The 19,070-nt window shown below is 40.5% G+C and overlaps 1 long non-coding RNA gene across 14 annotated transcripts in view; it reads left to right on the top strand.

The window, feature by feature from the left end:
- The window catches only part of LOC140629701 (uncharacterized), an 802,104-nt gene that overhangs the window by 195,382 nt on the left and 587,652 nt on the right, over window positions 1-19,070 (top strand). For 3 of the 14 annotated variants that reach the window (XR_012027545.1, XR_012027520.1, XR_012027523.1), the window contains one exon: window positions 7,079-7,223. The exons of the other annotated variants lie outside the window; for them this stretch is intronic. This is a non-coding gene — a long non-coding RNA (uncharacterized lncRNA). The remainder of the gene's footprint in view (window positions 1-7,078; window positions 7,224-19,070) is intronic. 14 annotated transcript variants of the gene reach the window in all.

The following is a 19,070-nucleotide window of genomic DNA, read 5'->3' as shown; positions in this document are numbered from 1 at the left end:
ACTTTCAGTATCTATTTTTAATACAATTTGGTGGACCATATACTTGCACATGTCTTTGCACATGTCCTAAGACTCCCAGAGGGCATCTTTAATGGCTTTTCTGCTGTAAACCAAAACTTCATTTTAAAAATAAGAATAACACCGAGTACCTGGACCTCATGTCTCTTTCATCAGGCCGGATGTGGGGCTTTACAGGGTCCAAGCATGCTAACTCCTCTTGCTGTAGATGAACCATCCTCTTCTCTCCGCTGTAAATTCATGTCCACTGGATTATATGACTAGAAACCCAAATCTTAGGCTTGGCTTCAGTGTCTGTATAATTTGGGGGCTGCATGTCAACATAAAGGCAAAGCATGGTGCACTATGAACAAGCACCAATTATATTGATGTTGGGGAAGCCACTTCAAGTCTTGAGTCTCAGGTTCCCTCATCTCTAGCTGCAAGTCATTTTAGACCATTTACCACATTCCTGAATAGGGTGAGTGGGCAATTAGAGTTGTGATCAGTTATCCTGAGTGCAATCCTGTGACTAAGGGTTCTCAGCAGGAGTCCATTAAGTGAACTCCTTTGAAGAGATACCTTTTCCTATACCCCCGCAAGGGAGGGGGAGCTTTGCCACACGTTCTCACATCATCTTCTTGGTAGCTTGGCATCCATGTTTTACTGTGGGGGGCGGAAAGTGAGGCTGAAAGATGTGAAGAGCTGACTCACGCTGTCTCATAGTAGTGGAGCCCAGATTGGAACCTGGATGTTTAATACCTGTACATGAACTTTCTTTCAAGAAAGCTAATTTATTACATGTATGCCCCAAGTAAATAGTTTTAAAACTTAGCACAGGGCTGAAATAGGTTGAACTATATAAAATCACAATACTTGATGGTATTTTGTGCTACAAAAATGTTAATTCCATGTGGCTCTATCAGTATATAAATAACCCCTTGCCAGGTTATTTTATTCAATTTGGGGTTGGGAAAATATAATTATTGAAGGACCCCTCTGGTGTTAATATTCTAGAACATGTAATTCTAGCCCAAATGGGTGCAGTTCCAAGAAGTGATGGCATTATCAATAGGCATGGTCATTACTCCTTGCCAAACATTTGTTGCCTCCTTTCCCTTCTGCACCTTACCATGAACTACTGTCTTCCCACAAATAGGAATGGTACTACTTCAGTGAAGTACTTTTATCTAACTTAGGTAGCTGCATTTCCAAAAAAAGAAGAAAAAGAAAAAGAAATCTTTACTGCTACAATTATAAAAAATAGAAAGGTTTCTTTGTATAGAAGAAGTTTACTGCAGCAAGAGCCACAGTAGGTATATAATCACAGCCAATACCAGAGGGTTGGATTGGAGGATACATGGGGGACTGCCAGTGAAATGAAGCTGAGCCTGTTTTATTTTCTCCATCCTCTACCACACTTTCATATACTGTCTAACCCTCTTCTATCTCATGTTACTTTGTATGAGAAGATAATCAAGTCAGATCATCAAAAATAAAAGTAAACTCTTCAAAAATACAATTTAAATATGGCAGGACAAAAATATTGATGTGAAAAGGAAGTCTTACTCTGTCTTTTGGAGAAGAAAGAGTTTGATTTGCTGAGAGACAGTACACCTACAAAAGGAAAGTAGAGGGGGTGAGGGAGAAGGAACACAAAAAAGGTAGAACAGCTTTACAGGGAACTGAAAAGATGCAAGAAACAAGGGAAAAATGGTCACAGAGTGAGATGTCTCACTGCAATCCTTCATCCTCCCAGAGGCCTCCTAGAGCCCCACTCTAAATAGTCTCCCAAGTACACTCTCACATAGGATGGTGTGCCTGGTTTTAGCACAGAAAATTTCAGTTCCTGGGAACCCAGTCAGGAGGTTGGTCACCGGCCTGCCATGGCACTCTCTCCTTTCCTTACACTGAACTTAATACCATTGAGGGCAATAGTTAGTTACAAGGTGTGTAATTTCTTTAACCCCTTAATTTTCTTACATTTGTTTCCCCCATTAGTCAGTAGATTTCATGAGTGCAAAACCAAACAGTGGCTTACACATAGTGGGCACTCAACTGTTTATTGAATGAAGAAACGTGCTGGACAGGAACAGGCAGCCAGGCTGCACATGTGCAAATACAAAGATGGGGAGAGAGCCTGGTATGTTCACAGCATGGCCAGTAAAGAGTCAGAAGGCTGGGGTGAGACCATCCTAGGGCATTTGCATTTGGAAAGCCATTGACTCCCTTCACTGTCTGCTGAAAGCTATGAATTTGCTCCCCACAGAAATTCACAATTGCACATCATTATGCATATAGATTCCAAGGTTAGAGCATGAGTGGCAAAATTATAGCCCATTGGTTAAATCTGGCCAGTGGCATGTTTGTAAATAGTTTTATTGGAACACAGCCAAATCATTTATTTGTGTATTGTCTGTAGCTGCTTTCTTGACTGAGGGCAGAGTTCCACGGTTGTAATAAGAGACTGTGATGAGTCTACAAAGCTTCAAATATACCTTTGGGCCCCTTACAGAAAACATTGGCTGGCCCCTCATTTAGAGAGTGCTGAGGGCCTTTGAACCCAGGTTCTCCCCTTGCTGTAGAGGTTTGAGAACCAGTGAAGGATTTTAAAGGTGACAGCAAAGCTTTGGGGATGATAACTCTGGCTGATGTGATCAAGGCTTTCCTGGAGATGCTGATGCTGTGGCTACTGGATCTCAGCCCCCTCTGGCCTCAGCTGGCAGACTTCAAGCCTAAAAAGCTGGTCCATGACCAGGCAGGAGGGGCATCTAGCTGCAATCAGCCACAGATAGAACAGTTGGAATTTTTTTCTGACTCTTTCAGTATAGGTAAGTGGCACCAAATGGATATAGATTTGTCTCTATTGTCTGCTCTTCTCTTGCTCCAGCATTGCTTGTCTATTGTGCATAAGGATGTTCTCAGCCCCAGGGAGACACCCAGGCATGGTGAGCCAGACACATGTGATCCTTGCCCTTGGAGATCTTACCATCTAATCAGGAAGAGAGAAAGTAAATAAATACAAAAGTAATGACCACAATTGTCAGAGGAGCTAGAAAAGACCAGTAGAGCATCACCAGAGCTCCTTCACTGCAATGGAAGTTTACAATTCAAACCTTGGCTCTACTTATTATATCAGATGGGGAAGTTATTGCACCCTTCTATGCTTCAGTTTCCTCATCTGCAAAATGCAGAGATTTAGGGCTAAACCATATGAGAAATGATGGTTTTAAACTTTGCTGCCTCAGAATCCCCTGGAGGAGATCTTAGAATTTCCAGTGGCCAGATTGTACTCATACCAATGTAGTCAGGATCTCTGAGGGTTGAGCCCAGACACTAACATTTTCTAAGAGATTCTTAGGTGATTCCAATCTGCAGGCCACTTGGGGAACCAGCCCTCTAGCCCAATGCTTCTCATACTTTAATGTGCCTGTGAATCACCTGGAGTCTTGGAGTATGCAGATTCTTTTTTTTAAGATTTTTAAAATTTATTTATTCATGAGAGACACACAGAGAGGCAGAGACATAGGCAGAGGGAGAAGCAGGCTCCATGCAGGGAGCCCGATGAGGGACTTGATCCCGGAACTCTGGGATCATGCCCTGAGCCAAAGGCAGACATTCAACCACTGAGCCACCCAGGTGTCCTGGAATATGCAGATTCTGATTCATTAGCTCTGAGATGGGGCTAGAGTATTATATTTCTAGTGAGGCTTGGGCAGTGGTTCTCAGCTGGGCTGTTTTCGGTGGACCTTTTGCAAAGTTGGGAGACATGTTTGGTTGTCAGAATTGGGAGCAAAGGGTGCTATTAGCATCTAGTGGGTACAGGCCAGGGATGCTGCTAAACATTCCACAGTGCACGGGACAGGTCCTGCAACAGAGAATTTTCTGGCCCCAAATATCAATAGTCCTGAGGTTGAGAAATCTTTTTCCCAGTGAAGCTGATGCTGCTGGTCCACAGACCACACCCTGAGTGGCGACAGATTTCCCTTCACTAGCTTAGCCTCAATGATTCTGGGCTAAGCTACGCAAGTGAAGCTGAGAATTTGTCACAAAGTGAGCTGACAAAATTAGCAAAGATCAATCTTTATCCTTTATTGAGGTTTTGGTGGGAGGTAGGGAGGATTTCACCAGCCCCAGATTATTGGTGTTAAAGTCGCTGTTTGAATGTTTGTGAGGATTGGGCATTCAGAAACCAAAGGAGAATGTGCATGCATCCACCGGATTTAAGCAGCAAATACAGAAAGAACTGAAGAAGGCAAGGGCATGAATTATTAACAGGGCTGGGTGTGAAAAGTGTAGTGCAAGCCTTTTTAACACTGTTTGAGATCAGGATGAGGAAAAATGGGCAGAGACTTAATTGTTTCATTGACTTTTGCAGAGGAAATCCAGAGTCATCAAATACGCATACAGAGGGCAGAAGAAGAATTCAAGTGCCACACTTTCCTCCTTTACTTTTTTTTAAGATTAATTTGTAATTTATAGCTTTAATGACCTGCCTTGTGATGGAGTTGGGATCTGGATGTAGGATTCATAACACAGCGACCCTTGCACAGCTCTCCAGAGTTTTCCCTCCACCCCAATTCCCCTGCCATACTTACACCCTCATCATTTCTCATCTAGGTGCATGTAGTAGGCTCCTAAGTGGTTTTCTTGTATTTACTCAGCCTTCCCTTCAGACCATCTTCACATTGTGACCAATGGGAGGTTTCTCAAAAGAATATCTGAACCCTTAAGTCTGGGGGGAAGCTGTCTAATGGCACTTCACTGCTCTGGTCAGTTAAGCTTCCTAGGGCTGCACATCCTAGATCCTAGATTCCTAGATCCATGGTCCTCTGAGCATGACCCATGGGCCCTAGTGGTTTCCAAGATTTGCAGGAGGTCTGGGAGGTCAAAACTAATTTCATAATATTGAGACATTATTTGTGTTTTTCATTGTGGACAGTGGGCCTGCTGGTACAAAAGCTGTGGCGGATGAAAACGCTGGTGCCTTGCAGGGATCAAAGCTATGATTGTATAATTCCACTTACACAAGCTGGCATAGTCTTCTTCACTACTATGCTCTCACATTAAAACAAACAAACAAACAAACAAAAAACAAACAAAAAAGCAAATAAATAAGGCCAGTTTTTCTTAAGAATGTCCTTGATAAAGTAGTAAAGATTATTAATTTCATGAAATCACAAGCCTTAGCTGCACATCTTTTAATATTTTATGTGATGAAATTGGAAGTATGCAGGAAGTTCTTCTGCAGCCTGGCAAAGTGCAATGGCTGCCCCAAGAAAAAGCACTTGTGTGATTGCTTGAGTTGTGAGCTCAACTAGCCACTTGTTTCATGCAACACTATTACTTGGAAAAGCAACTGATAGACAAATTATAATTATTCGAAGTTGACTATTTGGCAGATATTTTCTTGACAATGTGATAAGGTGAACCTGTCACTTTCTCATTCAAGCATTCAGATAAAAATTAGAATTTTGGAAAACTTGTATATGCAACTGTGAGCTTGAGAGCTTCCCAGTACTTAAATACTTTTGGATGAAATTGGTGATATTAACAAATGTGGGCTTTTTTATACCATATAAATGAAATGTGAAAATATTTGGGATAAAAAACTAAAAAAAAAAAAAAGGGCAGCCCTGATGGCGCAGCGGTTTAGCGCCGCCTGCTGTCCACGGTGTGATCCTGGGGACCCGGGATTGAGTCCCACGTCGGGCTTCCTGCATGGAGCCTGCTTCTCCCTCTGCCTGTGTCTCTGCCTCTGAATGAATGAATGAATGAATGAATAAATAAATAATTTAAAAATATTTGGGAAAGATCTGTATAACTCAGAGAACCCATATTTTCTAAATGAATCATCATGTATGATCAACCATTTAAAGTGCAAGATGAACTGATGAATTTTAATTGGACAGATGACAGAAAAATTATTGATACAGTTTCAGATTCTACATTGCAATTAACCTTTAGAAAATACCCCTTGTTGAGTTTTGGTGTAGTATCAAATAAGACTACCCACAGTTGGGATCCCTGGGTGGCGCAGCGGTTTGGTGCCTGCCTGTGGCCCAGGGCGCGATCCTGGAGACCCGGGATCGAATCCCACATCGGGCTCCAGGTGCATGGAGCCTGCTTCTCCCTCTGCCTGTGTCTCTGCCTCTCTCTCTCTGTGTGTGACTATCATAAGTAAATAAAAATTAAAAAAAAAAAAAAAAGACTACCCACAGTTATCTGAAAAGACTATTAAAACATTCTTCTCTTTTCTAACTACATATTTATGTGAGTCTGGATTTGCTTCATATACTTTAACCAAAAAATAAATTATAACAGATTGAATGTGTAAGTAAAACTAAGAATCTAGATGTTTTTTATTAAGCTAGACATTGAAGGGATTTGCAAAAAATGTTAATGCCACTCTTCTCCCTAAATTGTTTTTTTTTGTCTTGAAAACTAGTTATTTAAAAATAAACTTGTTATTTATGTTGGCATGTAATGGGTTTACATGCTATTTTAAATGAATGAATAAATATTTAAAAATGTCAGCCATTTGAATATCAATAGACCCAACTCACATAAACAAAAGCTCTTGGGAACCTTAATAGATTGTCATTGTGTAAATGGGTCCCTGGGACCAAGAGTTTGAATACTGCTATCTTAGACCTTCACCATTCTTACCTCTTTGATATTCTATGTGCTCAGAATGATGTGCTACTCTTCTTTTTTTAAACCTGTAAATGTGCACCACCCCAGAGATCATTGCATTTCAGAGAGTGATCACATTACATTATCAGCTGCAGTTTCACAAGGCTAAGGAGTTTGGGAGTTTGGAGGCTTAATGACCTGCAGCATGGATAGCCATGCTGTGAAAAATAATACCAAACAGCTGGTGGGAATCGAATGCCCACTGAGAGTTGTCCTTGGATGTGTCAATCTTTCACCCCGAACTCATAGACTTGTAACTATGAACTCTCCATTAAGTGGGACCCAGGCTGGGCAATGTATAGGTTATTCCTTGAAAGGGAATTTGTCACAGGTGAATGGGATTTTGGGGGTTGCTTTCTTAGTGCTACATCTTCTTCTTTCTTAGAGATGACCCATTAGTCACCACCAAGACCCAAATGGACTGGTAGCCAATGAGAATGTCAGCCTTTACAAGCCCACCTCTGTAGAACTACAAGCCCACCTCTGTAGAACTGCAGGCATTTTCAGGCCTCATCTAGCCTCCTCATGGGGTAAGTTGTCTTGGCCTGGACCAGATGGACTCCCCCAGGAGGTTTAGCTAAAACATCTTCTTTTTCTGAATGTCTGGTGCCCTCAAGCTCATAGGCAAACATCTGTTCCTCTTGAAAATGTGTCTCACCATTGGGTTTGGGGTGATCTGGAATTTCCATGCAAATGTAACATCTCTGTCCCATTTCCTCTGACACCCAGTTCCCACTTTCACAGGTGATGGGTTTTCTGGGAAGATAGACTTAAATGTGATGCTAGCACTTCGGAGTTCTGTGTTTGATTATAGTGTCTAAATTCTACCATTCATCCTCTTGTTCTGTAGTCTCCTGACTCAAGGGAGCTGTGTGAACAAGGGCAAAAGCTAAATGGAAAAAAAAATGAAGGACTTGGACAGAAATTCATGTACCAGGAAACGTGGGATTCTACGATAAGCAGAGATTAGGCCAGGGACTTCAAGAAAACTACTTGTTTCTCCTTCCTGAATCTCTGCTTGTTTTACCTGCAAACGAGAGGATATTATGACTATAATTCAAGATAAAGCCAAATCAACTGCGCCGAATAGACAGGATAACTAGACACAGGTGGCCTCAGATACTAGTAAGTTACTGGCATGGGCAGTCCAATCCTTGATGGTCCAAGTTACTTGGTCAATAATTGGAGAAGGGAGAAGGTAAAATAGAGATGAGAAGGCTTATTCCCCTCCCACATGGGAGATAGTGCTTGGTCTAGACTAGCACTGGAGAAATATGTCCTTCTCAATCTCAGCACTATTGACATTTTGGGCTGGGTAATTATTTACTATAGTGGGGCTGCCCTGTATGTTCTAAGATGTTTAGGAGCAACTCTGACCTTTACCTGATAGATACCAGTAGGACGTTCCTTCCCTCAAATCACAATAACAACAACAAAACATCTGCAGACATTGCCAAATATGTCTCCCTATCCCTTAGGCTGAGAACTGCTGCTCTGTAAGAGTGGCCTGATGTCAGCATTTGAGACAGGAATTGGTGACACATAGATCAGTGAATATCCTCCAGCTCTGGACAATGAGCTTAGAAAGTCATCTTCTGGTGGGGAAGATCTTGGGAAGGGAATGGGCCCAGGGTCTGAGGTTCTTGCTCCACACTGTTCCCATGGACAATCCCTCTTTCTGATTTCCTATGAGAAGGAAAGCAGAAATTCAACCTCTCTCCACCACAGTTCCCATAAAGAAGAAGAAAATACACATGGTGGAGTTCAGTGCTATAATGTTTGGTTTATCCCTTGGTAACATACTGTTCCATTTATCGTGCATCATCCAGGACTCAGATTAGCAGCCCTTCTCTAGAAAGCATTTGCTGGCTACCCTATATCATATAGTTTCCCTCTGAAACTATATAGTTTCATATAGTTTCCCTATTAAAATCCTTCAATATTTGACTAAAGACCATTTTTGTTTTCTAGTCATTTTAACAGACATTTTTTGGGTCCCTTTTTTCCACCCAATAGAAGTAAGGTTGCCAGGTCTCTTGTTTATTATTAGATAGGGGAGGTGTTTATTGATTTGGATCCTTCCCACCTCCATTGGGGTAGCAGCATGATGTGACCAAATAAAGGCTACATTGTGGGTTCCAGTCTAGGCAATCTGAACAAGTGTCCATCTCCCCAAACTGTAAAAAGAGTAACTCAAGTCAAAAGAAATTGGTGAGAAGGAAACATATAGTTGCCCAAAGACACATTAGAGTTCCATCAAAGAGCATCAGTTACAGCCTCTTCACCTCTAACTTATTCTCTGTTAACCTTCAGCAAATCACTTTACCACCTTGAGCCTTAGTTCCTCAATCTGTAAAATTCAAGTGTAGTAAAGCTTTCGTAAAGATGAAATAAGGAATGTACAGAGTAGAGACTGAGGCCTAGGAGGTTCAGGAAAGAGATTACCAAATATACAGGAGTTGAGTTTGGGTGGAGCAGGGGACTTGAGCAGGCATGTGATTGTGCAGAGATGGGCCCAAGAATATTTTGGCTGCTATGAAAGTTTGAGGAGGAGTAGAAACATCTGAACATAATTTTTTAAAAAGGAAGTGGTGTTTGTGGGGAAAAAAGAAATCAGTCTTCCACTTAAAAAAAAAAAAAAGAAAAAAAAAAAGAAACCTAGGTGATTGCTAGTTTATTTATCCAAGCTTTCAAGTCAGATTTGTATCTCTTCCCAGTGGCAAATTCTATAGAAAGAGCCATCAGGGAACCCATGTATTTACATTAAAAAGTGGCCATAAAAACTCTCCTTGAGCTCTCAACAAACACTGGTTTCTTCTTTAGCCCTTCTCTGATAGGTTCCTGTGCAGTTATCCTGAGTAGAATCCATGTGTTCCTCTCTCATAAGTGATAGATACTCTTAAGTGTGCCAACATGTTGACAAATCTGACTGGGAATGGTGGCGGAAGGAGGTGGCACTTGGATAAAGTTTGTAATGCATCTTTATAATGCAAAAACAAACTTGTGTTTTTTAGTCTAGACAAGAAGCAATCAAACATAAGCTTGGGCCATGGTTGATTCTATTATTTTAAAAGTATATAGTATAGCAACCATAGAGTAGAGCAACTCAAGTTGCAAAACAGACTTGGCCAAAAGTGTGTTCTCATTATTTCTGGGGTCAGAGTCCATACTGATTCATTACTGAGGCATTCAGAGCAAATTTCCTATGATGAAACCTTTCTGATGAATTTGTGGCAGGAATCGGTGGAAGGTATTTGGTTCCTCATCAACTTTCCAGCTCGCAGAGATGAGACTTGAGTAAGCAGCAAAGAGCTGATGGGCCCCAAGGAGGTCCCAATGCCCAAGAGAGCATCCCTGTGTAAGGAGGGAGGCGGGTGTTGGAGTCAGATGGAGAAGCTCCAGCACATTATGCATTTCTTCTCTTAACTAATAGCTTCATTGAGATATTACTCACATACCATAAATTTTACCATTTTTAACTAGATGTTATGTTTTAGAGCAGTTTTAGGTACACAATAAAATTGAGTGGAAGGTAGAGATTTCCCACGTATCCCCTGCTCCACCACAAGCAGAGACTCCTCCATTAGCAGTGTCTCACATTAGAGTGGTATGTTAGCTACCATCCATGAACCTGCACTGACACATCATTATCACTGAAAGCCAGTGTTAGTCCACATTAGGGTTCACTTTTGATGTACATTCCATGGGCTTGGACAAATGGATAATGACATATGTCTACCATAATAGTATCATGCAAAGGAGTGTCACGGCTCTATAAAACCTCTGTGCTCAAATTCACCATTTTCAAGTATAGAATTCACCATTTTAAAGTATAGAATTCAGTGTTTTTTAGTATATGAACATGCTTGTGCAACCATCACCACCATCTAATTTCAGAATATTGTCATGGCCTCTAAAGAGAAACTGCTTAGCCCTTAGCAACCATTCACCATCCCCTCCTCCACGAGCTTCTGGCAATCACTAATCTTTCTGTCTCTATGGATTTTCCCATTCTGGACATTTCATGTTAGTGAAATCATGTAATATGTGTCTTTTTATAACTGGCTTCTTTCGCTTAGTGTAAAGTTTTCAGGAATCATTGTGTTGCAGCATGCGTTAGTTCTTTGTTCTTTATGATTGTCACATAATATTCCATGCTGTCACACATTTTGTGTATTCATTCATTGGTTGGTAGACATTTAGGTTGTCTTCCATTTTTTGGCTATTATGAATAATATGAATGTGAACATGCATGTAAAGGTTTTTGCATGGACACATATTTCTCTTGAAAATATGACTAGGAGTAGAATTGATGGATCATCTGGTGACTGTAGATTTAGCATTTTGAAGAACTGCCAAACTGTTTTCCAAAGTGGCTGGACCATTTTACAATTCTACCATCAATACATAAGGGTTCCAATTTCTCCAGATCTTCACCAAGACTTGTTATTGTTGGTCTTTTGATGAATCCATTTATTCTTTCCTTTATTCACTCAGCAGTTAGTTACTGGGCATCTATGTGTGCTAGAGACTATAACAGTGAGAAAATCGCACAAGAAGTTTATGACATTTTCATAGAGACAAATAGTAATTGTAAGATAATATAAATAAACATGCAATTATGTGAAGAATTACAAGGGGGAGCGGTGCACAATGCTATGAAATTGTATACCAGTGAGACCTGACTTTGTCCAGGGGTTTAGGGATGGTGTCCCTAAGGAGGCAATGACAGAGGTCACCACAGGCTAAATGAGAATTATGTTGATACTTAACTATAAGCAATACTGTTAATGTATCTGTGCCCCTCTCTGCCTGTGTAATATGGAGTTAGCCAGAGTCATGTGGGGAAGCCATTGTCAGGCACAGATGAGTTGCCTCAATTAATGATTCTCTGGTTTCCACTTGTAATCTTCCACCCTCCCTCACACTCTGGAGTAGTCGTCTCTGGACAGATAATGGTAAGGAAGATGTTGAGGTAGGCTAGGATTTGGAAAGTGTCTTCTGTGTGCCAGGTACTGTGCTAAATTCTTTGTTATGTCTTATTCATTTCTCGTGAGGACACTGCAATAGAAGGGGGTCAGCATAATTATAAAGAGGGAGAAGATAAAGAAGGCAACGGAGATAAAAGGCTCTGAGTTTCTGTATGAGGGAACTGGGCTTATGGTTACAGAAATGATTCTGAGGCAGAAGTTTCTAAGGCTATGTTTAGAAAGTGCCTGAAACAGGTACACGGTTTCAGAAAATATATTTTTATGCTTAATTCTGTTTATACTTGAGTATTTTACTTCTTGAATACAGAATGCAATTTCTTTTATTTCAAATTACTTCTCTGGTATTTAAACTAAATAGTTTAGCTTAATCACATATAACAAACCTCCCAGTATAAGGGCCTGGATCCTGAACTAAACTACAAATTAGTTTCTAGCCCAGGCAATAAATGCATACCTGGAGCAAATTCAAAAAGGGAAACCACTTTAATTAGGTTTGAAAGTGTCTCCAATCAGTTCCAGAATAGCTGTCACTGGATTTATGATGCACCTTCCAAACTGTAGCTCTCTTTATATCCAGCTGAAGCAAGAAGGTCCCAGAGGAAACTGAGCATGATTTCTTGAAACCTAAATATTTATTTGCCAAAATAAGTGCCCCTAGAAAATATGGACAAGACCAGTGGAGGGAAAGCTGGCTCACTTGGGCCAAACCTGTCAGCCTCTCTCATTGTTTCTACTTAATTGTGAGGGTTCTAGAAGAATTAATTCAATCAAACATTCCTTGGAACATTTCCACATGTACAGTCTGACCCCACTTATCTGTCATACGACAACTACTTTCACTCTTATGTTTATGTCCAGTGGCAGTAATACAGGGCCTTATTGGAGCAGGAAGCTGATGCTGAGACAGAGTAGGTAAGTGACTTGCAGAATATCACTGAGTTCTAAATGTCAGAACCAGGATTCAAGCCCAGGTCACCAAGAAACCAGTATTTTGAGACCAAGAAACATACTCAGAGGAAAATGTTGCAATAAAAATAATGATCAGTCATCTCATTTATATGATTCCCAGCTGTTTTGAAGTTGACTCACCTGTTAATTTCTGTTGGAGTCTTTTATCCTTGTTTTCCCAGCTGTAATACATGAATGTGACACAAACATGAGAAAATACACAGACAGCATGGGGTTTGGAGTTAGAAAAGTTGGGACCAGAGCCTGGCTTTCCATTTCTCTGTGATGTGACTTTGGGCTTAACCACTCTGACCCTTATTCTCCTTCTCTGGATAGGGAGAATTAGTGCCTCTGGGGAGAGAGTCGTGGAGAATATGAAGAGAGAAAATGCCCTGTAGACTCTAAAATACCTTCCATGTTACTTATTACTTTTAAAATATACAAGAGTATAATTAAGTCTGACAAAAGAAGTCTGCAAGGTCTTCTCTGAGAGTTAATCGGAAATGTCGCTGTGTCAGAGAGTTACGGTGCCACTTATCCTTAAGCACTCACCAACCAGCTCTTTTCTTCTTGCAGGAAAGGTGTAGTAGTTTCAAAGAAGATAGGACATCAAGGTTAAAACTCTTAGTATTTCCACAATGTGTTGGACACTGTAAATATTACCAAACACTTTGTAAATATTACCCCACTTAAACAAATCTGTGTGTTTGATAATATTATAATCCTTGCTTCACAGATGGAAAGTGAGCACAGATTGGCTCATGTTAGCCCAAGTAAATGATAATTTCTTTGGTTTCAATTTCTTTTGCCCTTCCGTTTCCTTGTTGTTATCAAAGTGGCTTGCCAATGGAGGTTTAAAAATCTCTTTCTCTTAGATGACTGTCATGTGATTTTAATCTGCTTGTGTGATAGTGTAGTAGACAGAACACATCCCCGCCCTCTTCCAAAGATGTTCACATTCTGATTTCAGGATCTGCAAATGTGTTATCTGACATGGTAAAAGGGACTTTGCCTATATGATTAAGGTAAGGCCCTTGTGATGGGAAAATTATCCTAGATTATGTGGATGGTCACAGTGTAATCAGAAAAGTCCAGTGTAATCCAAAAGGCAGAGAAGGAGATATGATGACAAAGCAAAGGCCAGAGTGGTACATTTTAAAGGTGGAATAAGAGGTCAGAGCCAAGGGATGCAAGCAGCCTGTAGAAGCTGGAAAAGCAAGGAAGTGAATTCTCCCCTAGATCTTCCATAAGGAACCCAGTTCTGAGCGCAATGTGGTTTTAGGCCAGTTAGACCCATTTTGGACTTCTGACCTCAGGAACTGTAAGGCACTGGGTTTTAGTTCACTAAGCTACTAAGTCCGTGGTAATTTGTTATAGCAGCTATAGAAAACTAATACAGAGGTTCATACCAAATAATTATTCATGGCAAACAAACCAACCATAAAATGTCATCATAAACATTCAAAAAAGTATAGTTCTACTGTGGACTATAAACGATGCAGAGTGGCAGTGGATTGGGAAGCCAGCCAGTGAGGTCAAGGCAACACAGCTAGGAAGTTCAGCTCCTGGAATCCAAAGCCAGGTCTTTCTGAGCATGTCCACTATTTCTTTATAAATATAGCCTGTATTGCAACTCACTCAGGAGTCCACAGTTGGTTACCAGCAGAGCTTGGCTTGCATGTGGTCCTTATTCTCCAAATACATTTTCTAAAGAGTGGTGATATGAACACAGACTCATCACAGGCCGGTGATAGCAAACCTGGTTATCCTGCCTCCTCCATGTGACTTATTTTTGCAAGCACCTGAATATGGTGTTCATTCATCACTTGTGACTAGTCTGTCCGTACTCATGATCCTATGCTAGTGATTAATTGGCATACAATAGACATCCATGGTAAATAATCACAATGAAGTGGTTAATGTTTGCTGAATGTCTCAAGACTGCACTTTGATTCCTTGTCACCACCACCCACCCATCACTGAAGGAGAGTCCTGATAGAAGAATCTCTTTTGGTATAAACAAAGCTGGGGTTATGCACAGCTCAGGGCATTTCCTATAGAATATCATGTCCTCCCTGGTGGTGAGATTAGGACACAGCTATGTGACAAAGCTGTGTTTTGCAGGGAGGGAAGGAAACTACATGCAGATGGGGCACCCGTTGTCTATACAGAATTAGACTTGTGCTTTCAAATCATTTAATTCTCACAATGGCATTGTGAAGTATTATGCTTCCTCATTCCAAATATGGATTTTCCTCTCCAAATATGGAGAGACTTAGAAATATGGGATCAGTGGTGTTAAAAAATAAAATTCAACCGAGTAAATTTGAAGATCTAATTGACTTTATTAAGCAATTTATGAATTGGGCAGCATCCCTTCTAGCAAGTAGAGATGCTCTGAGGAGTTGTACAAAATGGAAGGTTTGTATAGGAAGGAGGATGGGGAAGGAAGTGATTATCAAAAGAAAAGAAAGGATTGCTTTAGGTCTTGACTTCTTTGGGGGGTGGGTGGGGAGGGATCAGCAGGATTTTTGTCATGTGGATTACCTCTCCAGTGCTGATAAGAAATTTCCTATAGACTACATTCCTGGGAGAGGTTGAAACTGTAATTCTCTCTTGGTTTACTGTCTTAGGGGTCAGATGACTCCACTTTTGGCTTCTTCTCTTTTTTAACACTGGGGGGAAAACAAAGTTGTAATTCATATCCTTGGATAATCAAAAAGTACTTAATGTCCTGTTTCCACTTATAAACAGGAGTCTTCAAATTCCATTATTGGCCAATGCATAACATGCAGTTTATTTGGACATGCAAATGTCCCAAATGGAGCTGCTCTAAATCTATTTGTGTAGTGCTGGGTGAGACACGGAGGGTTGATGCAAACTATACCAGCATAATATTCAAAGATTCGAATTATAGTTGGGTTATTAGTATTATTATTAGTATTTATTATTTTTTATCTTGGGCAAATTAAAAATTTAAAAAGTCTTCTACCTGGACATTCTTACCTGTTGAGGCAGTGCAGTATGGAAAAATAGCATAGGTTTTAAAGACAGGCAAATCTTGATTAAAATTCTGGTTCAGCAGGTGTTAACTATGGCCTTCAGGAAATCACTTAACCTCACTTGCCCTGAGGTCCTTCATTAGGAAAATGATGATAATGATATGTGGTGAGTAGGGCTCTTTAAAAACTAAAAATAATAAATTATAAGCATCCAGAGAGCAAGTTGGCACATAGTAGTTCCCAGTAAGTGGTAGCTGTACAGTGAGGAATGTTTGACTAAGTAATCTCTAGATCTTCTGCATGTCTATAATTTTAGTTTTTCAAAACCTTTGACTGCTGTTTATGGGGAACTTATTACATAGTAGGCTCTATGCCAAGGATTATACTTGCATTATCTCATTAAATCTTCATCACGATTTTAGGAGGTAAGTGCATCAAATCCTTATAGATAAGGACACCTAGGCATAGAGAAGATAAATAAACTGCCCCTGTTACAAAAACTAATGAGTCAAGATTTGAGTCTGAATATCACTATTTCCAGAACTCCCACTATTAAAATTAAGCCCTTGTTAATAATATGTATCAATGTATATTATTACTTTCATAGAAAAAGGCTGAACATCTATTCCCTCCTTTTCCTGTAATGCAGATGGCTAAGCAGTGACTTATTGAATTCTTGTGAATCCCTGGATGGCATCAATACAAAAAAAAACAAAAAACAAAACAAAACAAAACAAAAAAACAGCACAAACCATCTCAGTACTTTCAATAGAAAGTTGTAACTTTCTGTTTGAGAACAACTGTCAAAGCTATGAAAAAAGGGAGACTCAGATGTTTAGTTGTCTATGTTCTCTGTAAGAGAAAGAGTTACTTCTCAAGGTGGATGGGAACCTTCTCTCTAATACCAACCAGGGGATATTTGAGCTGTCAGCCTGGTTTTTGCTCCATTTCTCCATGATGATTCTTGACTATTCTATTAGTTAGACAGTGAGGACAGTCAGTGACTGAATTCTTTAACTATCTCCAACTTGCTTTCCAGAAAATTCATATTTAGTGAATGTCTATAATCTGCATGCAGACTGCTAGCAACAAGAATATGAGAAAGAAGGTGAGGTCCTTATCCTAAAAAAAAAAAAAAAAAAAGAAAAAAATGCCCTGATATGTAGCTAGCATCTGCTCACGTCCCTGGTATAAATACTCCCACCACAGCCAATTTCAAGCTACAAATGTGATGTTGCTAAACACAATTGGCTCTGGTGAACTGGTAGAGTTTGACACCAGTCTCCCACCAGCCTCCTCCTCCTGGGTTCCTAGATACTCTCTTCACTCATCTACCTCATTAATACCCACTCATTCTTCACTTCACCATTCAACTGTCACTTCCAGTGGACCTTTGTTCCAGATGAAAACCCTTCTGAGAGCTCAAGAGGCCTATCCAGTCTTTTCCATTGTTTCATGAGATACAAGAGAGCAACCACAGAGAAATTTTGGCTATGACTACCTGTGAGAACCCTTGAGCAGGATAGAGAGACTTGGGTATTGCATACAGCCTTGAAGCAGTCTTTTGAGCAGGAACCTTTCTGTCAAAATGACTCTTGGTGTGAGTCCTCAGTCCCATGGAAACTTTTATAGTAAATCAAACCCAATCTTCTCATAGAACAACCAAAAAGAAACTAACTGACATTTCCATTACACAATACTGCAATCTCCCAGCCTATGTGTTTATTGTAGAACATGGACTAACACTCTTCTTTTCAGCTGTGTAAGGTTCTCCCTTCCAGTGGCATTTGAGATGTCTCAGGGTAGAGTAAGGACATTCAACTGAGGGCTTTGGAAATACTGTAACAGCACCCTTGTCTTCTCTCTAGAGGCTGCTGAGCTCATTTGGATAAAATAAGAGATGACTTTACCCCTTAGTCTTAAACAAAATTGGGACAAATTAAATGTCTGAACTTTAAAGGAGTTCACCCAACTTCTCCCCACTGGTCTTGCTTCTGCTTTCCCTTCCTAATAACTGTACATGATCAGCTGTGGGGATGTCCCATTAGAAGTCAGCTCTGCCTGGGGTATTTCTGGCTTCATCCAAAATAGGATGAACCTGAGGTCTCCTGAGAACCTTATCTCCAGAGATTTCCTGTCCAAATTTGCAATCCTGAGAGAGAGGAACATTTGCAGGACTTGCTGTCAGTGGCTGAACTTTTGCCTGCTCATCGAACTAAAGAGAGGGTCACATGTTACCACTGACTCTTCAGAGGGTCACATGTTACCATTTGTCACCATTGCCCAGGAAATTGATTTTTTCTCATGATCTGCACTGACACCAAAGAGCCTTTTTGGTGCCTCCTCTTGGGTCTAGGTGGCCTTTATCCAAAAGGCCTAACTAGGGACACTTTTATTGAATTCTTCCTGTGTAAATAGAGTGAAGAATTGCCACCCCCTTCTTCACCTCTGTCACCATTATTGCAGACATTCATATGGCCGCCACAATGATCCAGTGTCATGTTGAGCATGAGCATTTTACATGCAATATCTTCTCTAATCCTCATAACTACCCACCCACATATGGTTTACACTTTAAAGTTGAAGGTTCTAGGGCAGCCCTGGTGGCGCAGCGGTTTAGCACTGCCTGCAGCCCAGGGCATGATCCTGGAGACCCTGGATCGAGTCCCACGTCAGGCTCCCTGCATGGAGCCTGCTTCTCCCTCTGCCTGTGTCTCTGCCTTTCTCTCTCTCTCTCTCTTTCTGTGTCTCTATGAATAAATAAATAAAATCTTTAAAAAAAATAAAGTTGAAGGTTCTAGGACTCTGAGAAGTTAGGAAAATTGCCTAAGATCACATAGTTAAGTGACAGAATTGAGATTCAAATCCAGGTTTGATGACCAAGCCCTGTACTCTATCAATATTGCATCTAATAGAAATCAATGGGATGATACAATTTCATTTGGGAAAAAAATAACTTCTTGATAAACAGGTCACTTAGAGGTTGTATCACTAAGTTGCACTCAAGGAAACTTGCTGATTGCCTGTTACTGGTAGAGACAGACATAACCCATGGACACATCAGGCATAACTTGATGCTTCCAGCCCAGGGCTCTTTGGGGTCACCAGCAGCTGCTTAACTCATGGCCATCTTCTTTGTCCCTTTCCCTTCCATAAGGACCTGATTGGCTTCTCTTTCCATTTCTCCAAAAGTCAAGCAAGTTGATAGGATATATATAAATAGTGAAAAAATGTATTTAATAACTTTATTCCCACTGCACATATATATGCCTCAGATTCAACAACAGGAGATGTTTGGCTCCTTTTTAATGACTAATTTCAACAATGTTTACTTTTCCACACATAATATCCTTGTCTCCAAAGGCCTTGGGTTTCCCCTCACCATGTAGGGAGTGGGCTGGTCATATGCTCCTTGCAAGGATGCCATGAAATTCTA

Source organism: Canis lupus, chromosome 3 (assembly GCF_048164855.1).
Source record: "Canis lupus baileyi chromosome 3, mCanLup2.hap1, whole genome shotgun sequence".
Taxonomy (NCBI): Eukaryota; Metazoa; Chordata; class Mammalia; order Carnivora; family Canidae; genus Canis; species Canis lupus.
The sequence above is the reverse complement of the archived record's forward strand: the minus strand, read 5'-3'. Positions and strand labels throughout refer to the sequence as shown.